Raw genomic sequence first — 14,205 nt, forward strand, 5'->3', positions numbered from 1 at the left:
ATACCTTTTTTATTGGACATAACTTAATACATTTCTTGATTAGCTTTCGAAGGTTGCCCTTCTTCGTCAGATCGGAAATAAGCAAATGTGCTAGCTGACAGTGTATATAAGTGAAAAACATTCAAGCATTACTATGACAGTCTGACAGGGTGGGAGGATGGGGGTGGGTAGGAGGTATGCATGGGGACATCAAAGCATATCATTGATATTCTAACAGGATGGGTGTGGATAGGTGAGGGGTGGGGTGATCTACAGAGAAATACAGCTTTATGGTTTATAATGGGCTAGGAACCCCAGATCCTTGTTAAGTCCTTTCTGTTGGGTGTTAAAATATTCAATCATTCTGACTTCAAAGGTCTTACGTTCTTGTATGGTTTTAAAGTTACCTTTCAGGATTCTCACTGTGAAGTCACTGGTACAGTGTCCTGGTCCTGTAAAATGTTGACCAACAGGTGTGGGAACCCTACTGGCACCAGTATTGTTCATGTGATGTCTATGTAAATTGAATCTTGTCTTAAGCATCTGGCCTGTTTCTCCAATATAGCATCCTTCATTACATTTTTTACACTGAATGATATATACCACATTGGAAGATGAGCAAGTGAAAGATCCCTTTATGTTGAATATCTTTCCTTTGTGGATGACTTTGGGGTCCTGTGAAATATTTTGGCATAGTTTGCAACTGGATAAATTACAGGGAAGTGTGCCCTTCTGTTCCTTTTCAGTCTGTGATGGAAGTTTACTTCTGATTAGCTTGTGTTTTAAGTTGGGTGGCTGGCTGTCAGCTAGCACATTTGCTTATTTCCGATCTGACAAAGAAGGGCAACCTTCGAAAGCTAATCAAGAAATGTATTAAGTTATGTCCAATAAAAAAGGTATCATCTTATTTTCTTTTCCATGTTTTATTTTGTTTGATTTATATTGATAACCTTAAGAGTGGACTAACACGGCTACCACACTCCTCTACTTAATGGAAAGCACAAACCCAGTTGTATAGTAAACCTGTGTGAGAAGTACTGAACCTATACAGGAAGGGGGTTGGGGTGGGGGAGAGGATATTTATATTAGCATTATAACAAGTGGTATCTATTTTGGCCGAAGGCATTTTTTTTCTTTCTTTCTTGTGCTACAAAAAAATTAATAAACATATTTAAAAAAAAGAAAGAAATACATTGGGCGCTTTTGTGGAGGAGCTTATTTTGCTGGAACACCAGGTCCAATTTAGCTCATTTTCATACTCTGTAATTTCACCATTTTCCTCCATGCCAAATTTGCTCCCCTTTTGTTACATTTTCAAATACAGATGGACAGATGTTCTCACCGCTTTATCTATAATTTCTTTAATTTTGTTTGGAAAGAATAAAAATGCAAGTCGGTGGAGATGTAAAGTTAAAATCACTCCTATTAAACAAAAAAAAGCTGTAAATTGTCTACAGAAGCTGGATGTTTTCTGAAAAGAACATAAAAGTAGATCAGAAACCCTCCTGTTCACACATAAGCAGGATAAGGATAAATAAAGTATAACCATAATAATCAAGAAAATAAATGTTATGTCCACATTAACTACTCAGAGTCCAGATGACAAAACTGAGGACCAATCTAAGCCTATGTTGCAATCATCCTTTGTTCCATCTAGGGAGCGTGGAAACTATGTGGAAGGATACAGGATTGTATTGGAGGAAATGATCTGCATCTCTCAGAGGGACCGATGTAGCAAGTCATGTGTTAGACCTGTGTGCTGAGCTTCATAGCCCAGTTTTTTTATGCATGCCCCCCCCCCCCCAAAAAAAAAAAAAAACTGGTTTTAATCCCTCTGTAGTAAACTAATGGCATGCAAATTAGTGTGGTGTTAAAAAATGTGTACAGACAGAAAAAAACTGTTCATACTACAGTGGAGTAGGCTTCAAAAGTAACGGCAGTGATTAGGACCCTGATGGCGAACCTATGACACGCGTGTCAGCACTGACACGCGTGCCATTTTCGCTGACACGTGGCGGATTTCAGCATTTCCTTGATTTGTCCAGGTTTCTCAACAAATCAAGGGAATGCTGAAATCCGCCCCTCACTCCCCGACAGAATCCTCCGATGAGCACGCGACCACCTCACCTTCTTAACTCCTCTGCTCTGATGCAAGTGCGACAGCGACGCAGGCAGGCTAGAGGCAGCGTCTGTGCTCGTGCGCGTGCCAGCCAGCGCCTGCCTGCTCAGCATCAGCTGGTGATAATCCTGCACGCACTGCACGCTTCACGCAGGTGCAGCGGCTTACTTCTACTGTCTGCAGCCTGCCACCTTCTCTTCAGCCGCTGCCATAATAATCGCGAGTCGACGAGAGCACGAGGCTGCAGCGGGACGGTCTGGTCTCTGTCTTCTGACTCTTCTCTTGTTGTGTCCTGCCTGCCCCTTGCTTAGCCGCCGCCATAACAGTGAGGTAAGATTCTTAAGAATGGGCTCCCATGATAAATTGTTTGGGATAAATATAAGTAATATAACAGCAGGTTATGCCATGATTTAACAGGGCAGGCATTTCTCAGTCTGGGGGGGAGGGGTGCATAGTTCTCTGAAAGAAAGACAATCTACTGAAAACCTTCCAGAGAATTACCCTGCTGCTGTTCTTCTTTCTTTCTTTCTTTCTTTCTTTCTTTCTTTCCTTTCCAGGTTAGTTAAAGAATTCCCCCTCCCCCTCACTTATCTTAGTTCACGGCACCCCTCACAAGTTAAATAATATCAAGACCAACAAAAGAAACCGACTGACAGATGAACAAAGAAGTCACTAAGCAGGTAAGTTAAACAATTAGTTTTTGGTTTATTAAATACAGTTATATATTACAATTATACATTTTTGTTATTTAAACTATAAATATCGCGAAATTATGGGGTTTTTTTCTCGAAGTGACACACCACCCAAGTTATGCTCGTTTTTTTGGCGAATTTTGACACACCAAGCTCAAAAGGTTGCCCATCACTGGATTAGGAAGTAAGCACAGTGCCAGGCAGACTAGAATCTGTGTCCCAAAAATAAAAAAGACAAATCAGGGAGGACGGGAGTGATGCTTTGATGGCAACTCCAGTAGTTGAGAAATAAGGCCAGTGCTTGGCAGACTTCTACGGTTTGTGTTCCAAAACTGGCCAAGAGAAATTAGAATCAAGTATGCATATTTTATATCATATGCCATGAGTGCAGGTGCTGTGTATCTCAGTGGGGGAGGGAAAGACATTTTTAAGGTTGAAATTAAAGAGAAATAATGTTGTTAGTAATATTCTTGGATTGTTGGTTTAATCATATAATTGCATCATATATATTTTATTTTATTTATGGTTCATTTGTATCCCACATTTTCCCACACATGCAGGCACAATGTGGCTTACAGCAAAATTAGGATAAATTACAAATTGAGAAAATAGAGTTAAAGTTGACAAAGGATAGACAAGGGGAGCATGTGGTTGACATGGAGACAAATTGCCTACTGCCCTGTTTGTAATGCCAGTGTTCAATCATGAAGAACAATAACCCGCATGGAGCAGTGGGTGTGGATCTAGCTGATTTTTTTTTATCTGCCATCATTTACTAGTCACTTGGTCACTGCTTTCTGTGTAAGCATTTAACAGGTCATGCTCACTGAAAATGACCAAACTTAAAGCCAGCTATGTCGGGGGCATTCTGGGGGCAGAGTCCAGTTAGGTCCAGATATTCAGACCTAACCCATGGCTAGTTAAGTCTGAATATTAACTTAAACCAGTCACGCACTAGCCAGCTTTAAAAAAAAACCCAGAAATTCAATATCGAAGCCCACACAGGTTTTAGCACTGGAGGTAGACAAAAAACGCTGTCCACCACTAGCTGAATATCATCTGGTACAGTGGTGGAAATAAGTATTTGATCCCTTGCTGATTTTGTAAGTTTGCCCACTGACAAAGACATGAGCAGCCCATAATTGAAGGGTAGGTTATTGGTAACAGTGAGAGATAGCACATCACAAATTAAATCCGGAAAATCACATTGTGAAAAGTATATGAATTTATTTGCATTCTGCAGAGGGAAATAAGTATTTGATCCCCCACCAACCAGTAAGAGATCTGGCCCCTACAGACCAGGTAGATGCTCCAAATCAACTCGTTACCTGCATGACAGACAGCTGTCGGCAATGGTCACCTGTATGAAAGACACCTGTCCACAGACTCAGTGAATCAGTCAGACTCTAACCTCTACAAAATGGCCAAGAGCAAGGAGCTGTCTAAGGATGTCAGGGACAAGATCATACACCTGCACAAGGCTGGAATGGGCTACAAAACCATCAGTAAGACGCTGGGCGAGAAGGAGACAACTGTTGGTGCCATAGTAAGAAAATGGAAGAAGTACAAAATGACTGTCAATCGACAAAGATCTGGGGCTCCACGCAAAATCTCACCTCGTGGGGTATCCTTGATCATGAGGAAGGTTAGAAATCAGCCTACAACTACAAGGGGGGAACTTGTCAATGATCTCAAGGCAGCTGGGACCACTGTCACCACGAAAACCATTGGTAACACATTACGACATAACGGATTGCAATCCTGCAGTGCCCGCAAGGTCCCCCTGCTCCGGAAGGCACATGTGACGGCCCGTCTGAAGTTTGCCAGTGAACACCTGGATGATGCCGAGAGTGATTGGGAGAAGGTGCTGTGGTCAGATGAGACAAAAATTGAGCTCTTTGGCATGAACTCAACTCGCCGTGTTTGGAGGAAGAGAAATGCTGCCTATGACCCAAAGAACACCGTCCCCACTGTCAAGCATGGAGGTGGAAATGTTATGTTTTGGGGGTGTTTCTCTGCTAAGGGCACAGGACTACTTCACCGCATCAATGGGAGAATGGATGGGGCCATGTACCGTACAATTCTGAGTGACAACCTCCTTCCCTCCGCCAGGGCCTTAAAAATGGGTCGTGGCTGGGTCTTCCAGCACGACAATGACCCAAAACATACAGCCAAGGCAACAAAGGAGTGGCTCAGGAAGAAGCACATTAGGGTCATGGAGTGGCCTAGCCAGTCACCAGACCTTAATCCCATTGAAAACTTATGGAGGGAGCTGAAGCTGCGAGTTGCCAAGCGACAGCCCAGAACTCTTAATGATTTAGAGATGATCTGCAAAGAGGAGTGGACCAAAATTCCTCCTGACATGTGTGCAAACCTCATCATCAACTACAGAAGACGTCTGACCGCTGTGCTTGCCAACAAGGGTTTTGCCACCAAGTATTAGGTCTTGTTTGCCAGAGGGATTAAATACTTATTTCCCTCTGCAGAATGCAAATAAATTCATATACTTTCCACAATGTGATTTTCCGGATTTAATTTGTGATGTGCTATCTCTCACTGTTACCAATAACCTACCCTTCAATTATGGGCTGCTCATGTCTTTGTCAGTGGGCAAACTTACAAAATCAGCAAGGGATCAAATACTTATTTCCACCACTGTATGTTACTATGTTAACCTACTTCAGTTTTCTGTATCAGGAAGAAGTCTTACTTTTTATATTTCTCTCCCTTTAAGGAGGTTATCAGGTACAGGGCACCCCTGACTTGGGCATCTGGCACAAGAAGATCTTTGACCAAACAGCCCCCACGACTGCAACAACCCATAGACAAATACTTAGCTGGTCCTAAAGAAGCAGAGGAAATTGGAAAGTCATGTTATAGGAGGTAGAGTCCTATTGTGGATTAAAAACTGGTTAAAAGATAGAAAACAGAGAGTAGGGTTAAATGGTCAGTATTCTCAATGGAGAAGGGTAGTTAGTGGAGGTCCCCAGGGGTCTGTGCTGGGACCGCTGCTTTTAACATATTTATAAATGAACTAGAGATGGGAGTAACTAGTGAGGTAATTAAATTTGCTGATGACACAAAGTTATTCAAAGTCGTTAAATCGCGGGAGGATTGTGAAAAATTACAAGAGGACCTTACGAGACTGGGAAACTGGGCGTCTAAATGGCAGATGACATTTAATGTGAGCAAGTGCAAAGTGATGCATGTGGGAAAGAGGGACCCAAATTATAGGGATCTAGGTTTCGTCGTTGATGATACATTGAAACCTTCTGCTCAGTGTGCTGCTGCGGCTAAGAAAGCAAATAGAATGTTAGGTATTATTAGGAAAGGAATGGAAAACAAAAATGAGGATGTTATAATTCCCTCTGGTGTTCATCTGGTCAGTTTGAGCACCTTTTTGAGGCTTGGTCGTAAGAAAAAAAGGACCAAGTAAAGTTGCCCAAGTGCTCGTCAGGGACTCCCTTCTTTTTTCCATTATTGCTCGAGGATGACCATCTGTTAGGCATGCCCCAGTCCCGCCTTCGCTACGCCTCCGACACGTCCCCAGGAACTTTGGTCGTTCCTGCGACAGGAAGCAGTTGGGGATGCCCAAAATTGGCTTTTGATTATGCCGATTTGGCGACACTGAGAGAAGGACGCCCATCTCCTGATTTGTGTCAAATAAGCCTGATAGTGGAATTAGACAAGGTATAGAGAAGGGAGATGAAAATGATAAAGGGGATGGGATGACTTCTCTATGAGGAAAGGCTGAAACAGCTAAGGCTGTTCAGCATGGAGAAAAGATGGCTGAGAGGAGATATGATAGAGGTCTATAAAATAACGAGTGGAGTGGAATGGATAGACCTCAATCGCTTGTTTACTCTTTCCAAAAATACTAGGACTAGGGTGCATGCAATGAAGCTACAAACTAGTAAATTTAAAATGAATTGTAGAAGTTTTTTCTTCACGCAACGTGTAATTAAACTCTGGAATTCATTGCCAGAGAATGTAGTAAAAGCAGTTAGCTTAGTGGGGTTTAAAAAAGGTTTGGATGGCTTCCTAAAGGAAAAGTCCATAGGCCACTATTAAAATGGACTTGGTGAAAATCCACTGCTTATTTCTAGTATACCGGTATCAGATGCTGTTGAAAAGTTTACGCCCTTGATAAAGCAGTTGACCGTGAAACAGGGTCCTGTCGGGCTTACAGCGATACTGGAGATGCTAAGTACGCTGATACAGTGAACCCTTGAAACATGATAAGCTCCAGCCCAAGAAGACGGCTTATACTGCTCAGAGCTATCAAGTTAAGTTGATTTTTTGCATGATTTGTAAATTTATTGCAATAGTGTTTAATTTTTGGAACAGTAGTGCTCAAACATTTTTAGCTTGGGAAGAATATTTGAATGAATAAACAGATGGACACTTTGATATTCAGGCTTCTATAAGAGACAGATACTGTGCACTATTGGTTGGCTGGAGGTGGTCTATGATTACAGACTGTCACATGCCTGTGAGCTGAAAAGCAATATGGCATAAACATGTTTATGTGACGATATGAGACACCTTCAATAGTCAACATATCCTTGTTGCAGTAAATTTGTTTTGTCTGTTCCGAGTTGTGTATTTTTACAAAGATATATACAGACAAAGCAGAGCCATTTTTCGTTTGATTTTTGTATTTCTAGAATAAGCAGCATAAAATGTATTGTACTTTTTTGGGATCTTGCCAGGTACTTGTGACCTGGATTGGCCACTGTTGGAGGCAGGATGCTGGGCTTGATGGACCTTCGGTCTGTCCCAGTATGGCAATACTTATAAGCATCCAGTGGCATTCTCTTCCTTCACCGCTGGCTTGAAAATAGTAGTGATTAAGATCTACTTGGGCTCAGCTGTATGTACATACACAAATATTAGGAGGTGGAACATCATATGTGCAATGATGGTTCCATTGTGACACCACCACATATTCCTCTTGGGGATATAATGGGTGTGAACGGTATGGTCTGAGCACATTTAAAATAATTTAAAACACTTTATAGTATTTTTTTAAAGTGCATACATAAAAATAAAAAAAGATAAATTATTTTGAACCCAAGTTTAATATAGTGAGTTTAAGGTTTAACTTGGTTTGTGGATTTGTTCTTCCTGAGTTTTTGTGATTTGAAAATAGTAGTGCCTGACCCCTAGTGATATTCAGAATGTACCATTAAGGATCGGTCTGCCAAATAAAGAAATACTTCTAGGGGTTAGTTGGTGTCAGTTTACAAAATGGTGGTATCAAAGGCAGGAGTAAATAAACATCATCCCTGCCTCTGAGGATTTGACAAGTTAGGGTTGGGGGAGGCTTCATGACCCACTTGGGCTACCAGGAATTGTTTCTGTGGAGAGAGGTGGGATTTTTAAAGGGGGTGGGAGCATGCTTTAATCATGCTTCAGGGTTCATTGGGGCCACCAGAGGTTTTTTGGCCAGGTTAATTAAAGAGAGAGATAAAGTGCTGCATTTCATTTCAGATGGCCCTTTAACTCAAACACTAGAATTTTTAGTACAGGTGAAGGGCTGTCAAAAAGATTCAGGCTAAGGGGGAAGTTAACCCCCCCCCCCCCACCCCCACCAGAATTTAGCATGATTTTGTATATTGGGAAGAAATCCCTATTCTAATGATCTGCATATATTTGTAAGCCAATCTTTAGCAGGAGTATTTTACTATGGATTTTTCTGTGTGAATACCCTTATTACATAGGGTAATAATATCAGTCTGAAATAAAATCCAGGGTAAACTGCCATTTATTACACCAGTCTTGGAGAGAAACCAAAATGCCATCTGAACAATTACATAAAAACAGGGAAAAATGAAGGCAGATAAAGACCATGCAGCCTACTCATATGGGATACATCAACGCCAGATCAGTAGTCAACAAAGCAACAATAATAACAGATTGGATCGCGTCAGACAACCTCTACCTGTTATTCATCAGTGAAACCTGGATCCACGATCAAAAGGACCCCATAATTCTAGATCTATGCCCCCCCCCCCCCCAGGGTACAAAATCACCCACTCGACCAGAAAAGAAAAAAGAGGTGGAGGCACCGTAGTAACAGTAGCAGAGTCCATAACACCCCAACTTGAAATCGCCTCAGTCAGAATCCACCATACAATATTGCTTGACCACCTAAACTGTGTCTTGTTTTACAGACCACCAGGGAACTGGCACGAATGCCAATCACACTTCATGGATTTCATATCAAACACTTGTGTATCTAACTCCAATCTACTCATACTAGGTGACATCAACCCAATGCACGTGAATGCAAGGAATTCCTCCAACTATGGGGCCTTAATTGGCCACATATGCAAGCAACCCATGTTAAAGGGCACACACTTGACCTTATCACACACAAATTATCTTCGGACCAGAACCTAATGCTATCAGATACAAAATGGACAGACACCCCATGGTCAGACCACTAGAAACTAATCCTATCCATACAATGGCGAAAAAAAGGCTCCTACTATACAGAAAAACACACAACCTACACCACGGGAGGCCAAATAAACCCTGTATTATTCTGGCAACAGATTTACAATAACGAATGGACAGCGCAAATAACTCGATACACTATCTCCTAGATTGGGATAACAGATTTAGAAGCATACTAGACGAAATATCACCACTACAAAAAAGAACCTCACGAAGACGGCTTGAACGAGCATGGAAAAAAGTAAAAGATGTACAACATTCAATGCATGGAAACAAATGCAAAGAAAAAAACAAATATGCAATAAGACAAACCAAAAGGTCTTATTACAAAACCAAAATAGGGCCAGATTACAAAGACACGAACAAACTATATCAACTCATTAACAAATTACTAGATACCACATTCGTCACCACAACCAACACAGACACCCCATCTGCAGACAAACTTGCTAAATACTTCAATGAGAAAATAGTAAACCTATGCAATACGTTATCACAGAGCACCACCGACATCAAAAAATTCATTGACTGCCTGGACCCAATCCTCAGTGAATACCCAGCAGACCGAATCTGGACGAACTTCGCTCTCCTTACTGACGAAATCGTCACCCAAGCGATTAACAGGTTCGCCAAGACTCACTGTAACCTGGACACATGCCCCAATTACCTAATAAAATCTGCCCCTCTACGCTTCATAGCAGATATCTCACTACATCTAAACTACATACTGCAGCATGGACTCGTTCCTAAGGACAAAGGCAACATACTACTTACCCCAATACCTAAAGATACAAAGAAAAAAGTTAATGAAATCACCAACTACTGCCCGGTAGCATCTATCCCTCTGGTGGTCAAACTGCTGGAAAGCATAGTAACCAAGCAACTTACCGACTACTTAAACAAATTCTCAATATTACAAGAATCACAATCAGGATTTCGCTCCAACCACAGCACCGAAACAGTACTCAATACTCTCCTAACCAAATTCAAACAAGAAATTGCAACTGGCAAAAGCATACTTCTCCTACAATTCGACATGTCTAGTGCGTTCGACATGGTAAACCATAAAATACTACTAAACATCCTAGAATACTTCGGTATCGGTGGAAGTGTACTTAGTTGGATCAAGGGTTTCCTAACCACAAGAACATACCAAGTGATATCAAATTCGAATATATCACCACCATGGAAACCAGAATGTGGAGTACCTCAAGGATCACCATTATCACCGACCCTTTTCAACCTAATGATGACCCCACTAGCCAAATCCCTATCCAATCGAGGTCTTAACCCATACATCTACGCAGAGGATGTCACGATATACTTCCCATTCAAACATGATCTAACAGAAATCACAAACAAAATCAAACTCAGCCTGCAAATCATGAACTCATGGGCGGATGCATTTCAACTAAAACTCAACACAGAAAAAACGCACTGTCTCATCCTCTCATCCCAATACAACACAAACAAATCCACCAATATAGACACCCCAGATTAAACCCTCCCTGTTTCAGACAGCCTGAAAATTCTTGGAGTTACAATCAATCGAAACCTCACGCTTGAAAGCCAAGCGAAAACTACAACAAAGAAAATGTTCCACTCAATGTGGAAACTCAAACAAGTAAAACCTTTCCTCCCGAGGGAAATATTCCGCAGCCTGGTGCAATCAATGGTATTAAGTCACCTAGACTACTGCAATGCAATCTATGCCGGATGCAAAGAACTAATCATCAAGAAACTCCAAACTGCCCAAAATACAGCAGCCAGACTCATATTTGGAAAAACAAGATTCAAAAGCGCCAAACCCTTACGAGAAAAACTGTATTGGCTCCCAATCAAAGAATGAATTGCGTTCAAAATCTGCACCCTGGTTCATAAAATTATTCACGGTGAGGCCCCAGGATACATGGCCGACCTCATAGACCTACCAACCAGAAATACAAAAAGGTCAACACGCACATACCTAAATCTCCACTACCCAAGCTGCAAAGGACTAAAATATAAATCAACCTATGCATCCAGCTTCTCCTACATAAGCACGCAACTATGGAATGCACTACCAAATGCCATGAAAACAATTCACGACCTAACAAACTTCCAGAAATCATTAAAAACCAACTTGTTCAAAAAGGCATACCATAACGATCCAACATAAACACCTGAACCGTGCAACACAACGAAACCTATACCAGAACTTGACAAAACTTAACTCTCCCTCCTTGATTACTTAATTTACTCTGTCACTCATGAACTCTAACATAATACCACTCTGGATTTCTTATACTGGAATTGGCGATCGCCATCACGGTACTATGTAAGCCACATTGAGTCTGCAAATAGGTGGGAAAATGTGGGATACAAATGCAATAAATAAATAAATATCAATCTGCCCATCCATCTACTCTCCCTATCACTCTCTTATAGATCCTGTGTACTTGTCCCAAGCTTTCTTGAATTCAGATACAGTTTTCATCTCCACCACCTCCACTGGAAGGCCGTTCCATGAATTCACCACCCTTTCCATGAAGAAACATTTCTGAATCTGTCCCCTTTCACCTTCATTCTATGCTCCTCATTTCAGAGCTTCCTTTTGGTTGAAAAGAGACTCGCCTCCTGTGCATTTATGCTGCATAGTTATTTAACCGCATAGGTATTTAAACTTCTCTATCATATCTCCCCTCTCCTGCCTTTCTTCCAAAGAATACATATTGAAATCTTTAAGTCTGTCCCCCTATGCTTTATAATGAAAACTATTGCCGTGTAGACCGATTTCATCCTGTTTATATCTATTTTAAGGTGTGATCTCCAGAATTGTACACAATATTGTAAACTAGTAAAAAAGGCCCGTGTCTGACACAAATGAAACGGGCGCTAGCAAGGTTTCCTCGGCTCCCCTGCAGCCACCCATGTCCAGCGACCCTCCTCTCCCCCTGCAGCCACCCATATCCAACGACCCTCCTCTCCCCCTGAGCCCACTGCAGCCACCCATGTTCAGCGACCCTCCTCTCACCCCTGCCCCCCCTCCAGCCACCCATGTCCAGCGACCCTCCTCTGGACATGGATCAGCTGTGAGGCATGTTTTTTCCCCCCCGGCATGGGCGTAGACTGGGGGGGGCGAGGGGGGGCAATGCCCCCACAAACGCAGGGCCGGCAACAGGCAGCTCTCCCTTTACCCCACCCTCTCCCCGTTCCTTCTCCTCCCCCCCTGGCTCCCCCCGTGAGCCGGCTCTCCTCCCTCCCTCCGTATCCGTCCCTCACTGACCTGATCTTCGAATCCTTTGCCTGCCCGCTAGGCGCTAGCGCTCTCTCCCCTGCTGGTTCGCGCTTTAAAAATGGCTGCCGAGACTTTCAGAGGCGGCCTCGCGAGAAGTCTCGGGGCCATTTTGAAGCGTGAACCGGCAGTGGAGAGTCAGCGCTAGCGGGCCGGGCAGGTGAAAAATTCGAAGATCGTTGGTGAGGGACGGATCCGGAGGGAGGGAGGAGAACTGGCTCGCTGGGGGAGGGGAGGGGGAGAAGGAACGGGGAGAGGGCGGCATGAAGGGAGGGGAGAGGAGGGTCACTGCTGGACTAAGTGGATGGAGGGCAGGGGAAAGGAGGGCCACTGGGCATGGGGGCAGGGGAGAGGAGGGTCACTGCTGGACTGGGTGGATGGAGGGCAGGGGAAAGGAGGGCCACTGGGCATGGGGGCAGGGGAGAGGAGGGTCACTACTGGACTAAGTGGATGGAGGGCAGGGGAAAGGAGGGCCACTGGGTATGGGGGCAGGGGAGAGGAGGGTCACTGCTGGACTGAGTGGATGGAGGGCAGGGGAAAAGAGGGCCACTGGGTATGGGGGCAGGGGAGAGGAGGGTCACTGCTGGACTGGGTGGATGGAGGGCAGGGGAAAGGAGGGCCACTGGGCATGGGGGCAGGGGAGAGGAGGGTCACTACTGGACTAAGTGGATGGAGGGCAGGGGAAAGGAGGGCCACTGGGTATGGGGGCAGGGGAGAGGAGGGTCACTGCTGGACTGGGTGGATGGAGGGCAGGGGAAAGGAGGGCCACTGGGCATGGGGGCAGGGGAGAGGAGGGTCACTGCTGGACTGGGTGGATGGAGGGCAGGGGAAAGGAGGGCCACTGGGCATGGGGGCAGGGGAGAGGAGGGTCTCTACTGGACTAAGTGGATGGAGGGCAGGGGAAAGGAGGGCCACTGGGTATGGGGGCAGGGGAGAGGAGGGTCACTGCTGGACTGAGTGGATGGAGGGCAGGGGAAAGGAGGGCCACTGGGCATGGGGGCAGGGGAGAGGAGGGTCACTACTGGACTGAGTGGATGGAGGGCAGGGGAAAGGAGGGCCACTGGGTATGGGGACAGGGGAGAGGAGGGTCACTGTTGGACTGGGTGGATGGAGGGCAGGGGAGAGAAAAGAAATGCTGGACATGGATGGAGGGGAGGAAAGAGTGAGGAAGGAGATGAGATGAGGGAAAAAGAAGAGAGGAGAAAAACTGCACATGGATGAAGAAAATAGGCAGAAACTGAGGACCAGAAATGAAGAAGAAAGGAAGAAATAAATAAATGGAAAGGAAGCCCTGGAAACGGAGTTAAGAGGACAGATAGCAGCAGAATCAGATACTGCACCAGCATGATCAGAAAAACAGTCACCAGACAACAAAGGTAGAAAAAAATCATTTTATTTTCATTATAGTGTTTGCAATATGTTCACTTTGAGAATCAGGTGCTCAACATTAAAAGTTTATATTTACTTATTTATACCCCCCCGCCCAGGCTCTCTCCCCGGCTATAGCCAGCTCTGCAATTTGGGGGGGGCGCAGAGGGGGACTGGGGGGAGAGCCTGTTGTTAAACATTTGCCAGCACACCACTGCCTGTTGCCAAACCTGCTGCCTCTCTTTCAGTGGCTATCCATTGGCAAACGAACACTGGTTATTCCCAAAAAAGCCAGCTCTTGCTCCCTTCCT

This window comes from Microcaecilia unicolor, unplaced genomic scaffold (assembly GCF_901765095.1).
Source record: "Microcaecilia unicolor unplaced genomic scaffold, aMicUni1.1, whole genome shotgun sequence".
NCBI classification, from domain to species: Eukaryota; Metazoa; Chordata; class Amphibia; order Gymnophiona; family Siphonopidae; genus Microcaecilia; species Microcaecilia unicolor.